General features: G+C 37.4%; 1 protein-coding gene and 2 long non-coding RNA genes across 4 annotated transcripts in view; 2 read left to right on the top strand and 1 right to left on the bottom strand.

The window, feature by feature from the left end:
- LOC107998319 (semaphorin-2A) overlaps positions 1–23,999 on the top strand; it is a 515,475-nt gene that overhangs the window by 227,121 nt on the left and 264,355 nt on the right. The gene's annotated exons all lie outside the window — the stretch shown is intronic.
- Positions 1–23,999, bottom strand: part of LOC107998320 (uncharacterized) — a 64,144-nt gene that overhangs the window by 7,702 nt on the left and 32,443 nt on the right. The gene's annotated exons all lie outside the window — the stretch shown is intronic.
- Positions 15,475–18,877, top strand: LOC133666366 (uncharacterized). Its single transcript, XR_009830457.1, has 2 exons — positions 15,475–15,961; positions 16,206–18,877. It is a non-coding gene; the product is annotated as an uncharacterized LOC133666366 (long non-coding RNA).

The following is a 23,999-nucleotide window of genomic DNA, read 5'->3' as shown; positions in this document are numbered from 1 at the left end:
TTGCTCAATATGTTTCGCAAATATCGTCTCGATATATTTTACGTAACAATATCGATAAATGGATTGATCATGAGTGATATTAATAGACATGTTATATCAATAGCAGCATATACTACATACCTGTAACTTACTTCCTTTCCTCTCAAATTACAAAAGAAAAAACTATATCATTTGGATTGGAAAAAAAAGAAATATTAATTTTAAATCGTAAATTTATCTTTACAGGAATGGAAGGAGTCGAGTTTCTAATTCTGTTCTTTGGAAGGATTAATTAAGCCTCAAATCATCTTTTCTACAAGTTTTCACTTTCTCCTGAAAATAAATAATAATACAGATGTGTTCTTACTTACACGAAACTTAGTAAAAATTAATAATTGTTTACCTATATATTACATCTATATCCAAATATGTAGAAAATGCAAAAATCAATAGTGAAGAATAATCTTAATCTTTTTCCACCCCCTTCCTCTCCTTCCACCTCCGGTTATCGATTCTCTCCGTCTGCGGCGTACTCCATCTCGATAAATCGTCATCAACCACGCGTGTAAACATTCTCACAGCTCGAGAAGAGACAGAGGAAACTCGGCTAGGCGCGTCCCGAAATGTCTCGCGATTTTCGTACGCGCCGATGATTGATAATAATCAAGCGGGCTCGTCGGGCCGAATTCGTCGGTTACAGAGGGGATTACTCAGGTGGCCGGTTGATCAAAGCGGGGGATTCCCGGCGAAATACTCTAATTGGCGCGTGCATGCTTTGCCCGGGGAATTTGATTTGCTTTCCGTTTGACGGAGATCCGCAGATTGACCCTGACGATATTGCGATCAACCACCTCCTCCCCCGCGTGCACAACCCCCCGGATCAGAGAAGATGCGGAGGCAATCTGAGGTCTGTGCACTCGCGGCCTGGCTGCATATATGAATACCAACGGTGGAGGAAGTTTATTGGGAAGTAATGGGGAGGGATGGGATTGGCGAGGATGGGTAGTTAATCTTAGACTGCACGGGTTATCGGCTGGTAAACGGGAGAACGGTTTATATTTGCCAGCTTCTATTTACGGATCTGCGAAACCTCGAGTCGAGGGGGGAGGGATAATGTAACGACATCAGTTTCAGATGATCTGTAAGAAATTCGTCCGGGCTTCGTAGAAATGTGTGATTTCTACCGTATCTCGAATAAAGTATCAATACATTTGTTCTCACCTTGTGTCTTTAAATTTCTGAATCCAAGAATTTCTCTGCAACAAAACTAGGCCGTCGTGATTTACAATCATTTTATCAAATGAAAATTGAATGGAATTCCTATCCCATTTCATCCATTTCATCCATATATCCCATTCATATCCTCCCTCATATCGAACATCAAATATTTCCCACGTCTTCACGACACCTTATACACCGATCGATAATCAATACAAAAATTTGGAAAACGAATTGGAAGCCTCCAAGTTTTCGCCAAGTATCGGGGAACACGTGCAGGAGGGGAGGGGAGGGGGGCGCATCTTGGAGGATGCGCGTTAACCGCGGTTCGACGAGGACGGATAAGCCATCAGTGTCAGTTTCAGAGATCTGAAAGCGTCCACTCGACAGTTACGTTAAAACCGGTTGATATCTATCGTCCTGGCCAGCCGAATCTCCTGTCAGGACTTTGTGATCCCCATCACGAGAGTCATACACGTCACCGGCATACACCGGGCCTGGTCCGTTTCGCAGATAACTCATATCCATCTATATTAATTCTCGGCGGTTGGTGTGCAACACGCGCAACCCTCGGAAATTAAACGCCGTCTTTGCGCCCCGGCGTGCCTCTGATTCTCATCCATCTCGAATACCGGACCCCTTTATCCGGACCTTTGCCATAATTACGATATATCTTGGACATATTGTTATTGGCACAGGGCGTCCAATAAGATTCGCTTCGATGGATGGGGTGGAAAAAATCAACGAGGATTCTTCCTCTCGTATTTTCTTTTTCATTTCTTTTTGTCGTGCAAACGGTATAAAGTTGCAATAAAATTGCGTACATCATAACGTTGGAATCGAGCGCAAGGCGTCGCTTGAACGTATCGAACTCTCGATTTTATCGTACAAATAATGTTAATTTCACTATTATTACATCATATGCTCGTTATTCAAACACGCGGAATGGAAAATTCATTCTTTCATCCTCGAATTTGATAATTGAATAATACTCGAACGCTTGGCCAGGCGAGGCAACTCGAAATTGTTAATAACACAGCCACATCCGTAAATCGATGTATCGGCGAACGTGTTGCGTTCATTCATCACGGCGTGCGTCTGTAAAACAGTGGTTCAATCGACTGATAAAGGTTTAATACACGGACAACAAGAATACAACGAGTGTACAGAGGGTGGGGGAGTAATATTCGCTAATAAAGTTAAATTCGGCCGAGCCGTGGCCAGCTGTACGCCTCGTTACGTAACTTTCGTTCGTTAACTTACGAAAAAAAGAAACATATTTCTTGGTCGGTTTTTTCGTTTCAATTTTTACACCGGTCAACGTCAACGTTTCTCGAAAAAAGGGAAGGGAAAGAAAGAAAAAAAAGCGCGTTGTAAAAGAGCAACACAAGTACCGTTAGTTTTTTGCCAATTTTCACGCCGGAAGAGAAGAGAAAATTACGAGCTTTCCTATTTCGTCTCCCCCTCCCTCTTCCTCTTTTCATCGATACATTCGTCATATTCCCTTCACGCGATTGAAAATAATTTTGCATCGTTTTACAGACAGCGTCTCGCGTGACTTTATCCGCCGATTGTTATCGTATTCATAAAGCTTACTATTATTATTATTATTATTATTATTATTATTATTATTATTATTATTATTATTATTATTACACATGGTCTGGAATTCTCGATCGAAATACTCAAAATGAACGCGGAAAAAGTCGTGGCTTCTATCGTGACTCGACGAGAGGCCTCCCTTCCGATTGCCGGCCATCTACCGATATCGCGAGTCGTTTTGCACTCGTGCACGCACGGCTCGCGTGCGATTATGCCGCTTCTTGGAATCGTTCTTCCATAGTTTGGTATCGACTTTGAAAGCGAGCCGACTGATTATAACGAAGATAAAAAAGAAAAAAGAAGAAAAAGAACAAGAATCCCGCGTCTCTTGATGATACTCGCGTTCCTAGAAGATTCGAGAGTGCATTGACATTCGAGAAATGGTTGAACGAGATGTAAAAGCAATTTAATATGAATAATTATTAGTAACGTCATACCGTATGTAGAACGTTTCGATTCAAGGGAAGATTGTTCGAAATAAAATGGAAAATAGGCGAGAAAGATTTGCTTTCCTTTGTTTCCTTCTTTTTTTTCAGTTATTGATTATTTAAGTGTCTTAGTGAGTAAATATTCTGACACGAATTAGGGTAGTTCGATGATGCTTGAACTTATTATTATTTTCTCCTTCGTGGATTTGTGTTTGGTAGAACGTCGAATACTGTAATAATTAAAGGTGTAATTAAATTAAATATCAATTTTTATTTCCACGTCGTGTTTTAAATAAGAAATATAGGGTGTAACTTTTTCATCGAGTCTCTTAAATAATATTATAATATCGTTTTGTTACAGTTTAGAAACAATTATTTATCCGCTACTTTCGTTTATAATTTAGAAAATCGCTTAAACTCTTCTATTTCCTTTTTTCTCAGGAATATACTTTTTACTGTAATTAAATAATTGTATTATATTGTTGGCACAAGTTGAGATTCAAGTTGTTAGAATTATACAAGAAATGTAACTTGCCTCGGGCAGGATATCTCGAACATTGCCTGTTACAGCTAACTTGTTTAATTTGTTACATGGTTGTACAAAGGAAAGGGATTTAGTAGGTCATTCCTGTTCCTATTCCTGTTAATACCGGAAATTGATTATTATTTATTCTTATTAGTTGGAATGAAATGAAAGTAAGTAATCCAGTCGTGTACACGGTCAAAGAAATAATAGTCTACGGTCGAATACCACTGATGAAGAACCTTTGTTTCTGTTTCACTGTAAAAAAAATTCATTGAAAATTATTAATATACCGAACATTGTAAAATAAATAAATTATCTCGAATCAAAGTTTAATTCGAAACAAGCTTATGAATAAAATCACGTGTAATTTCAAACTCGATTCTTTGTAAAAACTAATCCAATATGAAGATAATATTTAATGAAGATTTGTAATGAAGATAATGGGAAAAAATAATTTTGAATAATAGTTTGCACTGTTTCGAGAAAATATTGATTGAGAAAATATTGAAGTTAATTTATCGAGTTAAGCGACCTACATTTCTGCGGTTTGGCAAATTTACAAAATTCCAGTGAACTCACCATATCATTTGATGGATATCCTTATTTGTGAACCGTAATTTATCGACGAGCACCAGTGCAATATAAGGTATATAAAAATTCTTTCCTCAAAAATTTCTTAAAAATCGATAAATTAATTATATAATTCCAACGTCAAACTTTCATCCCAATTGGTGCTCACGAAATTCCGACTGGGTCAGTGGTCCCGGTTCGTTAAAGCAAGCTCGAGCAATCAAAATTCGCGTTTTCGTAACAACACTTACAGAAAAATCCGTCAATTTATTCGAAACGCGGAATCGCGTCAAACAATTGAAATCCTCGCTCACTCCCCCGCGAACTATTTGCTCGTTCTAACCCATTTTCGCCCTGGAACAATCGTTTTTTCTTTTTTTTTTCATCGTTAACGAGTGAATTATCAAACGTGCCCTCGCTACACGAAGAGAAAAGCAATCGAAAGTAGAGAGAGAGAGAGAGAGAAAAAAAGAACACGAATTTTCATAGATGCGACTCGGCCCAATCGCGATACGTTATCGACCGGAAACGCTCGCCTGTACCAATTAACGCGGGAGGCTCGTTTCTCATTTAAGAACGCTTCACAATGCAAACCGTGAACAAATCAACATCGATCCGACAAACAATTTATATATTTAACCTGCTCGCTTCGACGTTCGTACGTATACTGAATCGACGATCGCTCGTGTGTTTATTTGGAAGTTACGAACTATAATACAAAGTCGACAATCGGTCGTGTATATACGGTCGTTCTCGACCGAAATCGGCGATTGATAACGCGTACTCGATAATTATAGACTGAAATGGATGATTAATCGCGGTTATCCGTTAACTATCGACTGAAATCGGCGATTGATAATGCGTACTCGATAGTTACGGATTGAAATCGATGATTAATCACGTGTATCCGGTAACTATCGATTAAAATCGGCGATTGATAATGCGTACTCGATAATTATGGATTGAAATCGGTGATTAATCACGGTGTATTCGATGACTGTCGACTAAAATCGGCGATCGGTCGTGTATATTCGATGGCTGTTGACTAAAATCGTCGATTAATAATATCTATTCCATAATTATGGACCAAAATCGACGATCGTTCGTGTGTGTTCGACGATCTTTTACTAAAATCGGCGTATATTCGGTGGCTGGTTGATTAAAATCGACGACTAATAATATCTATTCCATAATTATGGACCAAAATCGATGATCAATCGCATACATTCCATGGCTATTGGTCAAAATCGACGATCGATCGTGTGTATTCGACGATCTTCTATTAAAATCGGCGTATATTCGGTGGCTGGTTGATTAAAATCGACGACTAATAATATCTATTCCATAATTATGGACCAAAATCGATGATCAATCACGTATATTCCATGGCTATTGGTCAAAATCAACGATCGATCGTGTGTATTCGACGATCTTCTACTAAAATCGGCGTATATTCGGTGGCTGGTTGATTAAAATCGATGACTAATAATATCTATTCCATAATTATGGACCAAAATCGATGATCAATCGCGTATATTCCATGGCTATTGGTCAAAATCAATGATCGATCGTGTGTATTCGATGATCTTTTACTAAAATCGGCGTATATTCGGTGGCTGGTTGACTAAAATCGACGACTAATAATATCTATTCCATAATTATGGACCAAAATCGACAATCGATCGTGTGTATTCGACGATCTTCTACTAAAATCGGCGTATATTCGGTGGCTGGTTGACTAAAATCGACGACTAATAATATCTATTCCATAATTATGGACCAAAATCGATGATCAATCGCGTATATTCCATGGCTATTGGTCAAAATCGACGATCGATCGTGTGTATTCGACGATCTTCTATTAAAATCGGCGTATATTCGGTGGCTGGTTGACTAAAATCGACGACTAATAATATCTATTCCATAATTATGGACCAAAATCGACGATCGATCGCGTATATTCGATCGACTTCATCGCGAAGAAAAGATTAACATGATCTCCATGTTCGCCACTTCACTAGATTTTCAATCTAATTGAACGTTGGGTTTTAATAAACGCACGCGGCCGATTGAAAACGCGGCCTAATTGGCGGGGCTCGCGTTTTCACGCGCGGCTACGCTCGAACGATGCAAAACCGCTTAGGTTCGCTGGTCCACTCGCGACACCGGTTTTCGGGGCACCGCGCACAACCGGGCCATATTCTTTCGAAAAGGATCGAAAATGGGCGCGCGTGCAATTTCGAAGGCCCGGCTCCCGGGTTTCCGGTCGGCGTAACAACTCGGCCGCAAGTAAATCCGCGCGGTTGCACGCCCCGTCACGCTTCAACGAGCTTTGCTGCGTGCGAATTCGATAATGGAATATTTCTCGTGTCGGTGTATATCTCTTCCTGTCTTACGTAACGATCGATTGATGGGGATTTCTTTCTTTTTTAACTTTTTTTTTCCGCGGTTTGAAAGGGATCGATGTGATTAATTATTCGTTCGCGACTTTTTGTGTCGCGCTCGTAACGATTTGTGTAATTGTAAAATTATTCCTAATAGAACGTTCTTTTTATATCGAGTTTTTATGTGTTGTATAAGTTTGTAAAATAGTTACGAATATTGTAAATAACGTAATTGTATAATATTTATAAGATGACGTGTATAACATGAGTCTTTCAGAGAGGCTAACAAGAATAATTTATAGCGAAATATATCGTTACACGTAATGAAATATAATACATGGTGGAATATTATATTTAGAGTATTATATTCGTGAAAGTATAGAATGTATATTCTCATTCGTAAAGTGAGATATCTCCATCATATCTCTGCTCTACTTCTCTCTCTTACTTCTGTTTCAATAATTTATAACTTAATGAATAAATCTTAATCGGTATGTTTATGTATCGATCCTTTAAAAGTGTTCTACGAATATATTATGTATTTGTATGTGGCTTCTTTGTTTTACGACAATAATTGGATATTTTAAAATTTTTGACTCGATTTTCGCAACATTTTTGCAAAATAAATATAATATAATTCAAAGATTAAGAATAATATTTACGAGAAAAAATAAATAGCTGTCGAAAATTTCGAGACGTGACACGAATAGAATTTGTTTAATAATTAACGATCAACTCGATATATCTAATTAATTGAAAATAGAGATATGGAACAAATATAGATCGGCAATTTCGTGAAACTAATTTAGCGAATAAATGCAATATATATGAATCGTTTAATTTTATAATGCTTAGAGATGCATTTAGTTTCCTCTTCGTGATTATTTTATCGAAAGGAATTATACATGATTAACAATTATATTTTCATTACGTTGCGTTGCTTGTTTCCGTTAATTTAAAATAAACGTAGCGCTAATAATAGAGAGATGAACATATGATACACGTGAAAATATATTTATACCTTCGAATAACAGTTAATAAACAACTGTTATAAACAGTTCACGCAATCTAAATTTAATCATCACACTAACGTTTAATTCAAGAAATAAGAATTTTTTCTTTCAAAAATCCTTACCTTTCTTAGCACAAAAATTTTCATAAAGTTTCAACACAAAATCGTACCGTTTCCTCTTAATCCCTCTTTCCTTAAACTCGTTGCCACCGCGGCCGATGAAGTAATTTAGTGAGGAATTTTATATTTTTCACAAATACAACGTCGAACCTGAGCAAAGTGGACGCGAGCTCGCGATAACAAGGCCAGTCATTAGAGGGTGAAACGGCGTGGGGAGGGGTAGCAGAGATGGAAAAAGGGAAAAGAAAAGGGAAAAAAGAGAAACAAAGCTTTTGTCTTTTCGCGGGGGAGGAGGCGAAAATTGTGCACGCGCATCCCCGGAAAAGCGGTGCTCGCGTGTCGTTCCAGCGGCTGGTCGATGTGCTAATTAAGACGGACGAGCCACCAGGGGGATTAATGACACCCGTCGAGCCTGCCTCCGACTATCGTTACAACGTTCCGCTCGAAAGCATCGGAATACTCTTCCTAATTGCCTATCGGGCAAGAATGTTTTCGTCCCTGTTGCTGAATTAATCTGATAAGACGCGATTAATCTGATATACAACCGAGAGGGATGAAGCGTGAATTTGTTGTACGATCTCTAATGAATTAGTCGTTTTCTTCTGACAATTATTTTAATTCGTATCCATTCTTTCAAGAACGGGTTTCTGGTTAATATGGATATAATTGTGATCTTGTATTTTATTAAAATTAGATTAAACATTGGTTTGTTTTTCTCGGATATTTTTAACGTAAAGAAAGAATAGAAAAAAGAAGTTAAGTAAGTTTACGAAACATATTTGACGAGAAAAGTCTGTTTACTAAATTTTTTCTTTTTTTTTAGACATCGAAATTTAATACGTCGCTCAACGTGATTAGTTACCTGGCAATATTTTGCTTGACTTGATAAATACAGAGCATCTCAGAACATCTAGTATCAAGAAAAAAAGATGCTAACTAAAAATTAATATACAGAAAAGCCAGCCTTCACTGGCATATATTAAAACGTTTTTCATCGAGACCATTAATAAGCCACGTGCCCGGGTAATTTCAAGCGCATCCCAACTATAAATTCAGAAATAATTCAGAATTTTAATTAAATGTGCTGTTCGAGCATGTTTATTTTTTCGATTTATCTACAAAGGGATGAGACAAAGTACAATTGAAATTTATATATAAAATCGAACATTATCGTTGCTTCCTTTATTCTATTTTTCTGATCGTTGGATATTCAAAGATATCTTAAAAGCACGATAATTTTAATTTCGTAAAAAAAACTACCTTTTACGCGCTAAAATTGAAAGATTTAAAAGGTAAATGATCGCGCAATTTTTATATTTTCTTTCCATAATATTAGAGAGTCTCTCTTAACAATCTGCGAGTCTTCTAAGAATTTAGCGCCAATCAACGCGAAACTTTCGAGGAAAAATTTCCATATTTATTCTCATAATAATCGTATCTCCGAAATGCTAATGATATTGCTTCATAAAGTCACGTGACTATATATATAAAGAAGTATGAACCTGCCGTGGAGAATAATTATGATTATTTCACAACTTTCTGCTGTTATAGCATTAAAGTTTAACCAACTTTAAACTTAATTCTCTCCGTTTATAAAATAATAAGGTTAAAAGCATTAAGAACTAGCGTGACGAAATACCAACTCCCTCGTCGTAGCACGTAAAAAAAGGAAACATTGATACTTCCTGCAAATTAACAATCAACCGTTCTCAATTTCTATCGTCCCAACTCTCTTTCCTCGAAAACATCATTCGCTCGCCGATATTCGCCGATATTCGCCATCCTCTCCAGAAACTCCAGATACACGCATGAATTCCTGCTTTGCATGCCCTGTGAATTAAGTAGGTCATATTTTCAACCTGGCAAACCTGGGAGACCGAGGAATTTATCATCGAGCAGATGTTCCCCAAATAGAAGAGCGAAGAAAGGGAGCATCACCCATGATCCCGCTCTTGTCCCGCGTTACTCCACGCCGTTCAACGACAGATCGATGGTCTCCTTCCTCCTCTCCCTTTCTAACCAATTGCTCCAATGTCCAATGTATTATATCGCGCGGAGAAATATCGTTGCGAGTTATCCTTTAATGAACACTGCCTGTTCATAATGCGAACACTGTTCGAATTCGCCTGATATCCTCGTGCAGGATACTCTCACCTTTTCTCGCTTTAATGCGCTTTAAATTAATTCCTCGGTTCTTGGTGGCGGAGGCGAGGATCGAGGGAAATGGACAGACCGGTCAGATCACTGGTGAGGGAATAATTATCGGACTCGACGTGACTGGACAGTGAGAACCGGATGCGAGAGCGAAAAATTATTGTGTAATTGAACTGGATCGTTGTCTTGCGCGAATAAAAGAGGGAGGATAAGACGAAGGTGGAGTTTTTGCGGCTGTAATTTATTTGGGCGATGATTCGAATGCTGAATATTGTTTGCGATATTGGATTTTTTTAAAAAAAAGAAGGAATATTTGTTTTATCTCATATTTGTTGCTCTTAGTTTTAGCTTAAGATTAATATTGTATTTATGTATAACTTTTGTTTGTACTTGGAAAGTTTCTATTTTTACAAAGAGTTCTTTTTTTTTATTATTATCCATAGATATCTTTCTTTAGAAAATATTCCCCCTAGAATTTAAATACGATTTTTAGAAAATTTTTAAAACGGTCTTTTTAGAGATATTTAAATTAATTTAAGTTTTTATCTCTGAGCTTCTTGATCTTACTAATCAAGTTACGCTTCAATTTTCTATCTTTAAACTTTGAGTAATATGAATATAATCACCCGTATCGGTCACTTGACTTACTTACTTTTTATTACTAAATTTTCAAATTTAGAAAGATCGATTTAATAGAATTTCTAATAAAATTTGGGACAATTTATATTAAAAGATAACTGCTTTGCTTTCGATCTTTGTTACGCTTTTAAAAATTCAGAATTAAACGTGGTATCGATTTGATACTATATTGCTTGACATAACGTGTATATACAAACATGTTTGATAGACAGCTAATCCGATGTTTTGTTTCGGAAATCGAGTTTGCTTATAAATAGTCAAAACACAGGGATAACTCGCAATTATTCAAACAACTTTTCGTCTCGACGTAGACCCACAATTTGCAAGATATTTATTAATGGCAATTCGAATAATTTATCTCATTTCTGAAAACCGAATGCGCAACGCGAATGCGTTTCTAGGAAATCTCATTTTATTATTCATAATGGTAATGTACAATGTAATCATATTAACATTTTAATTCAGTATTTATACAAACGAATAACTCGATAACAATATCTTCCAACATTTATAATGATAATTTATTTCATGATATTACATTGTATTATTACATGTGTAAAACATGTAAATTACAATGATATATAATATATATTCATATTCGCATTAACAGAAATCAAAATATTAATCAGCGAGTATAATTGCTTTTATAATTACTTCAATTCTTGTACAAATCATCATTGTGACAAGTTTCTTTGAAAGATTATAGACATTTGCTGAAAATTTTATGCACAACGATCAAACAATTCACATTATAAACCGTACACCCACTTCTTCGAACAACATTTCAACGAATTTCCAACGAATTGATTAAAAATTTGCGTGAACTATTTATGCTGAATATGCTCTCCTTTATAAAAAAAAGCAAGAAACGTTTGATGGTAAAAATTAAAAGGAAATGGGTGCTCGCACGACGCAAAGTTTCCGTCTCAGGTGAGGGTCGGCAAGAACCGGATGAAGAGAAAGAGAAAGAAAGAGAGAGAGAGACGAACAAGGATCGAGAGGACAGGACGAGAGAGAGAAAGAGGGTCAGAGAAAGAGGTGGGAAGAGCTCGACTTCCCTTCCCGGTGTTTGTAAGCACTTACCCCGCGGCTTATTGTTACCGCAGCCCTCTTTGTCGGGATTTGTAAAAGCACTCGGTGCGTTAATTCCAGGGTGCCGGATGCGGCGCATCGAGCAACGTGCGCGCTCCTGACACACACACACGCGCGCATACACACGATTTGTTTGCGTATCCCAGACCGCTTAATCTTTTTTTCCTTTGCCTACGTCTGGTGGCAAAAGAGCCACGGGAGGAAATAAGAGGAACGGCCAAAAACCAAGGTGCAAACGTTTTCACCGATGAATTATCTATCTTGTTAATTCGTTAATTGTATATACACTTTAATTTATAGGTTTTTAATACATCTTTTGCATACCTTTTAACGAGTATGATACCCTGTTTCGTTCTATTGCTTCGTGGCAAATTTAATTCTAAGTTTGCAATATACACTTTAACTCTCTCCCTACGTATATCAATTTATCTGAAAATAGTAGACGAATCGACGTTCAAAAAGTTATCAATCTCACAAAGCTTCTTCCAAACACCTCCCAACAAACGAATAATTTCTTTTTAACAATATAAAATCCTCGAACAACAGACGAGCTGATAAAACTGCAAACCTTTCCCACCCTTCATCTTCCACGTAATATCGATATCACCTTGACTGTACAACATTTACAAAGCTCGTTATTATGCCGGTTACGAGACAGGGGGAGGACGTGATACGGTCGGCAGCCCGTTGGCCAAGGGACGATAACCTTAAATCGTTTCCAACAGAGGGACCGCACTTAGTGTTTGACACGGATCGACCGGAATCAGCCGGTGGCGACGTGCTCGAAAGCTTTCGGTCGAGCATGACGCTCGATTTCCTACGACAAAGATTTGCTCTCACAAGAATCCACCCACCCCTCCTCCTCCGGTTCCTTTTGCCTTCCTCTCCGCCTCCCTCCTTCTTTTCCATCCAGGAGTATCCGTCTCCGCTCCTTTCGCAGCCTAGACACGTGTACATGGGCGTGACCGGCGAGGAGGACGAGTACAGGGGGTGGCAGGGGGTTGGCGAGGAAACGGTTGGCCAAGCTTTATCGGAAATACCTTCTTATGGGTGAAGAACAGGGCGGCGATGGGATTTTCGATATCACGCTAGAGCGGCGCTGATTATCGACAAATTGTTACGATAAGCCGGGTTACGGGACGACGCCGATTTTTTTTCCCTTTCTTTTCTCTTATTTTCAATCGAACGATGATCCGAGGCCTCTTCTTCTCAAAGAAATTTTCTTCTGATTCTTGAAAAATTATTTCGGATGAGTGCGTTCGAGGGATCAATTTTTCTTTTTTCTTATATTCAATCGAACGATGATCCGAGACCTTTTGATATTTTTCGAAGGGAAATTTTCTTCCGATTCTTGGAAAATTATTTTGGAATTATTCGTATCTCTGGATGAGCGTGTTTAATTTCTCTTTTTTCTTACTTAATTCTGGATATAATTTGAAATAAATTATGTACATAATATTAAGATTGTATCTAGCAAATAATAAGAAATTAGTGGAATTATGAAAATATTGTCTCCATCTCGCTTCATCTAACATAATCTACATTTTCATCCCCATAGTTCCCCTAAAAATCAATGGATCGTCGGAATAAAAGTTGGAAAACGATACAGATCAGGTGGAAATTGGAAAGTGGAATGAGTTGCACGCGTGTATCGATCGGGGCACGCGTATCCCGAGGTGTAATAAGCGGTAACAGACTTTATTAGCTTTCGGTGCGCGCATACCGTTTAATGTATTCCATTGTGCGGTAACGCAGCCGCCAGTGCTAATTCCGAAATTTCGGGTATTATGCCCCCTCGAAGTGAATTCCGGCATTTGCGGGACACGGACGCCTTCTCCACCCTCTTCACGGTGTCAGCGAATCGGCCCCCGAGGTGTGGAAATCCGCGAGGGAGATCCCGCCGGATTCACGAGTCCATAAATTCGCGGCATTTCATTTTAAATTGCCTCGAGTAATCTTGCTCGAATGGAATATTGGAGATTCGGATGGCTATGATAGGAAAATCTATTGAAATCTATTGAATTTCGCCGCGATCGAAAATCGATGGAGATATCGAACGAATCGGATGATTTTAAACGATTTTAAATTACGATCCGCAAAGTTTGCGAATGTGCTTCTTTCGTGAAAAGGAAGATGCGTCGTATTTGTATAGATTTATAATTTTATTACGAAGATCGATGCCGATTTTAAAAATTAAAAATATAAAATATCTCGTTTCGTCGAAGGCTTTGATTGCTCGTGACGAATTTATGATAGCTACAATGATAATACTATATTATTTCACGTATTTCTATTCTATGAAATTAACTCGAGAAGTGGAGAATAAATTGTATTCTGTATATACACGACGCAACATATCGTACGTTATCAGTAATTCCATGTGCCGATAAATATTTATTTTCAGTAACACGCACAAATAACTTGGCGCGACATCACGCCATCGATAGATCCACGATTTCTAAGATTTTATTTTTCAACGTATGCCCGCTCAGCCTGTCTGTCAACAATGTCACGGTGGCCGATTTCTATTTTAAAATTTACCAATCACCGGTTATTGGCCCAGTTCCGCACCGATGTGGGAAGGCTTAAAGTTTGAGCAAACACGTCATCGCCAAAATTGTCTTTTCCCCGAGGAAGGCAAATGTCGAATGTGAAAACGTCTATACGTGTCGATAGATCGAGATATTCGTAGACATTGTATACGTACGACAAGAAATTCATTTAAAATATTCTACAGATTATTTGTTCTCAATATTTGAAAAGTTAGCGATCAATCAAGCTTAAATTGAACATCGTTCGCATGAAATCGACAGAGATATTATTTTAATCAAGTATCGGAGGTTTAAATTTAAGCTTGAAAGACACGAGGTACATAATTGTGTGGGAACGATATCGAAATTAAACGATGTGTATAAAGAACTTGCAATTAATTTTTAATTCACGAATTGCCAAGCAGAAATCTTGGAATATCAAATATCTGAATGTTATTATTTTCGATGCATATAATTATTATAATTATCTCAATAACGTTCCCACCTCCGTTTTTCTATTTCCATTTTCACTTATTACAACAATTCATTTTTATTACAGATTATTATTACAGAAATAATTCCATTTTCTAATAAACGCAATAGGAATTTCCGGTCTGCTACCTTTCGCACAGTGTAAATGGCATTCGCTTTAACGGTGACGCGAGGCCTTATTAGAATTTCTCTTTGTTGTATATTAGGTGTTACGGCACTTAGTAGCAGCATAACGCAACAGCATTTCCCATGTGTAACCTCTTACACTGTTAATGTAACGTACGCTTCTCGAGACAATCTCTGACGTAATGGTATTATTAAGTTACAACTGTATTATTTTAATATAAATCGTAAACTCAAATTACAATATTCCATAAATCTCTGGGTGAAGGATAATCAATGGAATTATTATCACCACGTTACCAAGCAATGCTAAAAGAAAATAAATGAAGATTCGCGTAATTATACATTCGAAAAAAAGATTTATATTAATATCGATTAATATCTCGAATGAATCAACCCTTCTCTTTCTTCAAAACACTTCTTCCCCAAAATACGCAATATACGTATCAGAAACGCAGGATGAGTTATGGAGACGGATGTGTTGCATCGTGAATTCATTCGTGCGTGAATCTGCACACGTGGAACAGCAGGTAAATGTGTCATCCACGTCGACTTGCCACAAAGTGTCTGGCTCCCTATATCGGAAATAGAAGTTGTGGTGCATTACCATTTCGAGGCGGCATAGTCGTCACCCCCTCGCGAACATGATTCATCGACGTCGGCGCGGAATTATGCCAATTAGCAGCAGACACGACGAACTTCGTGCCACGATGCGCGGATTGTCTTAAACGTGGTGTACGTATCGGGACTGGTGGCGAGATTTGGAGATTTGTTATAATTGACTTGTCTGCTCTTTGTTGGAGTTTCGTGTCTTGGCTTTCGCTACGCGTTGTTCTTGTACGCGTGCGATTTGTATTAATTGAAAATTTGCTTAAAATTTCGGATGCTTTGGATTTTTCTTGTTAAATGAACGGATGGAGAAGTGATTTTTCGAGAGAAATGGAATATATTAATAACTGGAATGAAAGTAATTGTGAAAATATTTAAATACAGTCGCAAGAGGAATCGTTTGAAATTTAAAGAAGAAATTTTTAAAAATTTTTTAAATCTTTTATGATTTGGTGGGCGTAATTTAAAAATATAATTGGAAGGTAATAAAATTTTCAAGGATCCATATCTTGAATTTGGATAAAAATTATGTTATATACCTTCCTTTATATTCTCAAAGTTTCGTAATTTTTACGAGTTAAGGCATTTCCTTTATCAGTTATAAAAGTCTTCGTACATTATCTTACAAGGAAATTCACTTAACCCGAAAATTCTGATTTTAATAAAAGTTTCCCTGTATATAAAGTATAATGGAATATATGTGAAGAAAAATTTTTTTTTTTTCAGAGAACTCTTTGAGAGGGTGAAATCCACCTTCGATGTTTCTTTCGTGCTTTAAATAAATATTTATTTTTATCTGGAAATATTTTTTATAACAAGATGACAGAGAGAGCATTTGATTATATTTAAAATTTTTCTCTATCTCGTATCATTACAAAGTTACAGTTTTAAAAAACGAAAAGAAAAAAATACTGAAATTTTAAACATTCATTTCATCTCCTCGAAATGATATTCCGTTAAAAAAAATTGTTCCATACGTATACTGTACATACTCAGAAAATTTAATTAAAAATGGAATTTTTGTTGACTTTAATTGTACAATTAGTTAGTTGAGACTTTTTTTCAGACCGAAAATGCGTATGATTACGTTTATGTCTGAATAAATATCAATATTAATTTTTTTTAAAAGCTCCTTCTACCTACAACTGCAAAAATAAAAACTTTCCGCGCCAGAATTTTCACAGAATTTTGTGCCAATTGTGGAAACAAAAATTCTTCGAAATCAGAATTTCAATTTAACTCTGATATTAATTAATCCCCATTCAATTATATCAAGAAAGTAATCTATTGAATCCGTTTTTCGAATAACAAGACAACAATCTTCAAGCCTCTTTTTTTTCCTTCTCAATTTATTATTCAAAACATGGACATCTATTATCGATACAGAACGATAACCGGTTAATTACCCATACAGATATTCATAGATTCGTTCTCGGATCGAATTTCATCTCCAGGAAAACAAGAAGAAAAGAATCGAACATCCATTCTCGAGAAGTAGTTCCCTCTTCCGCGGACAACAATTAAGTTACGAGGAACGAGCGAAGTTCAGAAGGGAAGGAGTTGAAATAAACAACCAAAACAAATCTTGAAACGAAACAAATCGGGCGAAGACCACTTCTCCAGGATACCTCAGTAGTTATCAATTATCATCGAGTGTTGTATCGATATCGAATTAAAATCAGAGAAACTATCCCCGGACGAGAGATCTCGACCGCTTGAAACAGCTTGAAAGGGCCGTTGGAACGGGAGCTCGAGATAATTTTAACAATCCAATGATTAAACGTTGCCCATCCTCGTTCATCGTTCCGATTCGATCGGATCGTGAATTTCTACGAGTGCTAACGCGTGAAGAAGCAAAACGTGTGTCGATGTTTTATTAATAATAGGACCAGGATTGGAGGCTGGGTTGAAGAGGGTCGCTGGGGATTGGAACGGATCCAACAGGATTTAACGGAAGAAGATTTCAAACCTGACGCGTGTAGAACGGCTTTATTTCATCTTTAATACCGAGGACACTGTGAAAAATTAAAATTGAAGATACACCGCGTGAGAGTTAATAGAAATCACGATTGTTTCCTAATAGCGAGAAAAAAGATCCGAAAACTGAGAGCATTAGAATAATTTTTATCGTATTATAATTATTATCCTATATCAGAAAGACACTGTTATCTCAAGTCTTTATTAAAATTCTCGAGAAACCTATCTTACACATTCGCCCCTATTATTCGAAATTATGGTTAAGGAGTCTTGTTAGCTCGCACTTTGACAATCGGTTGCTTCAACATACCTTGAAGGAACAGAAAGGTTCGACCATTAGCGCAGAATTTATATAAGAGCAACTACAGACATCTTCGAACGGACAAAGGGGTCGATAAGGATCTCGAAGAGATCTGGGGGTCCATTCGTCGCGAATAAGAATTCGAAAAAAGAGGGAACCGTCGAATGCAAATTGCGCGTGGGGAAAGGAAAGGTACAGCGAAATGATACACGGCACGACTGGGAAATGGGCACAGTTTTGCATGGTGTTTGGTTAAATTTATTATACCAAGGCAGGATCGAATTATCGAGAAACCGTTTCTGTATCCTTTTCACGAAAGTAGATCTATCTTGTTGCGCGCTCTGTTTAACATTTGAAATATTTCGTTTCATTTTTTTGAAATTTCCTCTTTTGATAAATTTATGAAGAAAGTCACTCGAAAAATTACGTGGAACAGCCTATTAAAAAATAACACAATTTGATATATCACTCGAAAAGAATCTATGTTCCGCGTTTTTTCGTCGCATCCTTCATTCTTTGAAAGAAATTGCGAAGAGGAGAAAAAAATAAATTGAAATACTCGAGAGGATAATGGAAGGAAATTAAGATGGAGGAAGGAACCGAGGACAGTGTGCATAGACGCGTGGTTGCGAAAGATGAATGGGGGTCGACGAAGGGATGGAAACTCGAGGGGTGCAAATGAATGAATGACTGACTTGACCGCAGTAAAATGTACAACCGTGCCCCCAACCGCCATTTTTTCCTTCTAGAATTCGTATTCGCCGACAGTACTAGGACGTGTTCAATGGGCCGTGTGTTTTTGTTCTATGGGCACGATTCATTGTTTTGACTGAAATAGAGAGTGACGTTTACTGCGACAGGTTGAGGAAAACAATGTAAGGTGCAAAGATACGGCTATGAATCTTTCGTCGACGTCAGTTTGTATATTGTTATATTCCAGCTAATTGTTCTATGACAAAAATTGGGATTATTTTGAAAATTGGAAGAAAGCTTTACTTCCATTGATTAACATATTTTATTTTAGGAAGACGATAAATTAAAAGAATATAGTCGTGAAAGAGGCAAGATAAATCTAACTGTAAAAGATGTAGAATTAAATCATATCTAGAAAATTTAAAAATTTGAATACCAAGTTTTTCCAACCCTAATGTATATACAATTCCATTTTAACATTATTACATTTCTTTTCTATGTTTAATTTAATATCACGATAAATAATGCGAAGAAAAACAAACCAAAAATACAAAATAATATCCCTTGTCTATTCTTTCGTCGAATAACTCTTAGCTTATCCTATCAAAAACTGACACTGATCAATTTCACCAATTTAAATAGATCATTTAGAACCGATCATACTTTTCAACTCGCAGTGAACGACGTATATATAACACTTTGTACTTAACGTTCCCCATCGTGCAGGAAGGAACGCCAAAGTTAAAAGTAATCATGCTTCGACTTGCGAATGCGCGAACAATATAACTTCATACGCAATTTACATATAATTCTACAAATTGAGTTTCTCGCTGTGCAGCAGGCCGAGGACCGGGAAATTATAAAATAATAGAATCATTATGCATTTATGCAGATACGCTCCGAGCGAAATAACAGTGTCCCAACGAGGCTGGCGCATTTTCAAAATAATTGGTTTTATTTTGTCGCTCTTTCATTCCCTTCTAACAAGTTTTATCCAACGCGAAGACAGTTCCGGTGTAAGCCCGCTTCCCCGTGAATGGATATAACATAACGTTAAATAAAGTTTATTTTAATCTCAGGAACGATAAACCCCCTCCTTTTTTTCCTCAATTCACATTGAATCTGGAAGATCTCGTCTCTTCGTTTGGTTTTTCAAATTTCTTATTATTTATAAAATAAATTGTCATAGTCGAGTGTCGATTATTATAGTAATTGATCTTTTCGCGCGATCTAGGATTTTTTAAATTTAATTTCACTTGTTCGAACGATCGATCATTATCGATATTGTGTAATCTGTGACCACGATCAAAATCATAAAATGTTTTCAATCAGCGAGCAATTTGTACTTGACGCAATTTTGCGAAAGAATTAAATAAAAAAATCCAAAAGAAATTGCGCATTTCCACGCTATAATCGTGCCATTAAAATCAACGTTGTGTTCCAATAAATTTCCACGAAATTGCAAATTAATATAAAAAAAGAAAAAAAAACATGTTGGAACAAGCGGCCGCAATCTCCACGTGATAAACGTGAAAATAGAAGATAAATAATTTAACCAGCGTAATTTCGAAATTCTTCCCAATTCTTCCCAAAAACTGGTTGTTTTCGCCGATTGAAATTTCCGGCAAAATTGTTACACGGCCACGTGGTTCCCTTCACGAGCTAGGATAAAAAATGCAATTTGAACAGGCATAAAAATGATCGCGCTAGATGGTCAACACAGGCGGTGGAAAAAGTCACGAGTTCACGCAGAATTGTAACCGGGTTTATTACACAGGAGGGAAGCTGAATTTTCGTGCTATTGTCTCGCCGTGCCCGCGTTTTTTGCCGGCACGATTTTTATCGTGTTCAGTTCTAACAATGAACGAGCCACTCGTATTGTCACCTGTGCCCGACAGCTTGTTGATTTCCGCGGATATCACGCTGTTTTAATCCCCGGGACGGTTGTCGCGCAACTGTGCCGCCAGTTATCCCACCATTATGATGTAAAGCCGCGTTAAACGATTTAACCGTGCCGTGAATCGGGCGTCATTAGGGATCACGTGACTCCTGACCACAGATTCGACGCTAGATGGCGCGCGATGTACGTTTTCGAATTTACGTTGAAGAAAATGGCGGATCTCGTAGGTCACATCGATAGATAGACACCTAAAAAGTAATTAATGGTTATTAGCATTGTATTATCTCGATTAATCTTAGAAAGGTTTTGGTTATTATTCACATTGTGATTATTAGATCATCTAATCTCGCAGACATCATATTTTTCTTTTACAGGGTGACTTTTATTCTTATTCTCCACTCAACGGTATAAAAAAGGATCGAAGGGAATTATTAATTTCATAGCGTCGAAGCAAAAATCCAATATATTCGAATGCACATGGAATTCATAATTTCATCCGATGTAACAGCCTCGATTTAAATAATAAACGAGCCAGTCGGAATCGCCTAGTTCCGTCAAGAACATCCTCCGTTTCATCGGACGATCTTCCATCGGCAAATATCTGGATGGAAAGTTGTAAAAATTCGGCCGGCAATAGTCGTGAACATTTGCAAAGTTAATCCCGATTGAGAATCGTGCCGTGAATCACGAGGACACGCGAGAATTTATTCCAACCGCGTAAAGTTATCGACGAAGTTTCTATCCCGTAAATCTGCGTTATTAGCGGGGAGTAGGGAGGGGACAAATTCATTTCTCTCCGTGGACCTGGCAACATTTTCTTCGCCGATTACACGTGGACCGAAACTTTCCCTGATAACTCGATCGACGAAACCGCGATTGCCCTATGAATTCTTATAACGTGATTTCCCGAGTCTTTAAGCTCGAGGTATAAACAGGATGCTTCGGTTGGGATGGTTTAATTAAAGGGTACCTATGAAAGAGAGGAGAGAGTCTTTACTTCGAGGAGGAGATTACGAGCGTGGACGAAATATTTCAAGGGCCAATGGCGCGATACCGTTCCTGGATAACAAGGGTGAAATATAGGAGAGATAATATGGCACCGTGTTCGGTCATACGCAGTTATCGAACGCGTGACACGATGATATAACGTGAAATTAAGGGATGACGAGGGGAGATAACTCGAAAAGTGGATTGGATCGAGGAAGAGACGCTTTTTGCCCTCTCAAGATTGGCCAATAAAATATTAATCGTGTCGAGAATTGACGAAGGTGTATTTTGCAAAATTAATTGATGAAAAGAAACCGTGGTGTGCATTTCAAACTCACGACATTCAATAATAATATTAATTCAATTGCGCAAGAGAATCCTATCTCTATATCCAAAGTAACAAAGCAAGTAGCAGACCATGCCAGAAATCTCTCAACAAGTCTTCACCTTCCTCCCCCTATTCAAATTTCATCCTCTGCCTCGGGTATAGGAGATGCTCCTTCTATTCACCGAGCTTTCACGCTGTGATTCCGCAAGAGAGGCCGGGAGAGATACGGAGATCAAGCAACAAATCCGGGTAAACGAGGTCGGATACCCGAGCTTTTGTACCCTCGTTAGTTCGTTAAGACGTTGCATGATGGATTATTATGAAAACGTCGAAACGTAAACAGTGCTCTCCATTTACACGAACGGAAACGGCCGTCAAGATCGGATGTGGATTCAACCAACTCGCTCTCTGTGACGAGAATCGTTTCGTTGTGGGCTTCTCGGGAAACGAGAGATTTGTTGATATTAAGTCAGTTTCTCTCTCCCAGAGTTCGTTCTTCGATTTGTTCTTCTTGTTAACTTTATTCGTTTCCGCTTCGACTTTTCTAATTGTTGCAATAAATATTCGCTTGATTGATGATTCGTTAAAGACGAAAGTTTTCGTTGATTTATACAATGAAAAGAAAGTTGTGGAAAGAAAGAAAATGAAACGTCCAACATATAGTGAATGAAAATCGAGTTTCGTAACGTTTGGATGCTTTGAAGTGAAAAAAAGTTTTGAATTTTTCCATGAGAGATGATGAATCGTAATGATTCATAATTTAATTTTGTTAATTGATTTTCATTATAACGATTTAACGATATTTCTCATATTAAAGATGTTATTCTGTTTCTGTTCTGTTAATAAACATCTTCTCAAAAAAGAATTATAAATTGAGTGAGCGAAAGTATCTCAAATCATAATTCAATGTCACGAAAAATCGTAAAGTTATAAATTTATGTAGACAATTTAGGTTCCAACTTCTTCAGAAATCTGTTTGACGATTCAAACGCGTTTTCTGAGTACACAGAAGAATAAATATAATTGCGAACATTTTGGGCTTATTAAACAATTCAGATGGGTCGATTAACAGCAAAGGGAAAGCAGGAAAAGATCTTTTTAATCCGAAAGTATCAGCGATGCCTTTAGGGAGGCGAAGTCCAGAATTCTTGGAGTTGTCGGAGCCAGATGCTACCCAAATTATCAACGTAAATGCCTAACGTCCCTGGAGTTCCTTATTAATCCGTAAATTAATTCCCCGAAACTACACAGTATTATAACCGCTTGCCTCGTCGCCCGTGGTACCCCTTGCGATTTCACATTTTCGCTTATTAAGCGGGCCAAACACAATTTTCGAGGGAACTCATCAATCTTGAACGTTCTTTCGCGTTGTCGAAATTTTTCACGTAAATTCTCCGATATAAATTATATGTATAAAAGTTACGAAAGCATAAGGGATTTATAAAGTAACGTAACACGAATGGAAAATTCCAAACAATATTTACAGAATATATGTCATAATATGTAAAACATACCCTAAAACAGGAACGAATCATTTACTCGCGTAAAATCACGAATAAAACTCCGATTTCTCATGTAAAAAAACATGCAAAGAAATTAAAAATATTGTCATCGAAACCCTCTCAGAAAATAGAGAAAACCATGCCATTGAAATCCCTTTTTGTTTTATTTCGATATCTCAATCCGTTGCCGAGATATAAGGATTCAAAGTTTCAATAGCGCTTAACATTGCGCAGATATGAACGAGTCCATGACCTACCTTTTTTTCCTGGAAATGCGTACTGAGTTTTTCCAGGAATCGCGTCTGTCGCTTGTCTGCAATTTGGGATAGGTCAGTGAGACGAGCGCGAGAGAGAGATCCGAGTAAGTGACAAGGACGCAAATAATAAACGATGAAAAATTACCTTTTCCTTTACACGACGATATCTCGGGAACCGGAAGTCGTATCGGGATAAATGAAAGCGCGTTTTAAAGGGCAAGGTCTCGCGCTTCTAACGATCCTTGCTCGTTAACCGGAAGTAACTATTATGGGAGTTATAACGGTTCAAAGTTTTTCTAATTTCAATAGAGTTTGATTAGGTTAAGGTAAATGATTAAAAAATTACTCTTTTCTTTAGACGATGATATCTCGGAAACCGGAAGTCGTATCGAGATAGATAAAAGCATGTTTTAAAGGACAGGATTTTGTGCTTCCAACAGTCTTCGATTCGTTGATAGGAAATTAATATCTTCGGAGTTATAACGGTTTGAATTTTTCAAGAATATCAAAGATTCATATTCAATATTTAAATATATCTCGATTCTTTTCAAATAATTGTTTTTTTTTTTTTTAGA

This window comes from Apis cerana, linkage group LG6 (genome assembly GCF_029169275.1).
Source record: "Apis cerana isolate GH-2021 linkage group LG6, AcerK_1.0, whole genome shotgun sequence".
Taxonomy (NCBI): Eukaryota; Metazoa; Arthropoda; class Insecta; order Hymenoptera; family Apidae; genus Apis; species Apis cerana.
The sequence above is the reverse complement of the archived record's forward strand: the minus strand, read 5'-3'. Positions and strand labels throughout refer to the sequence as shown.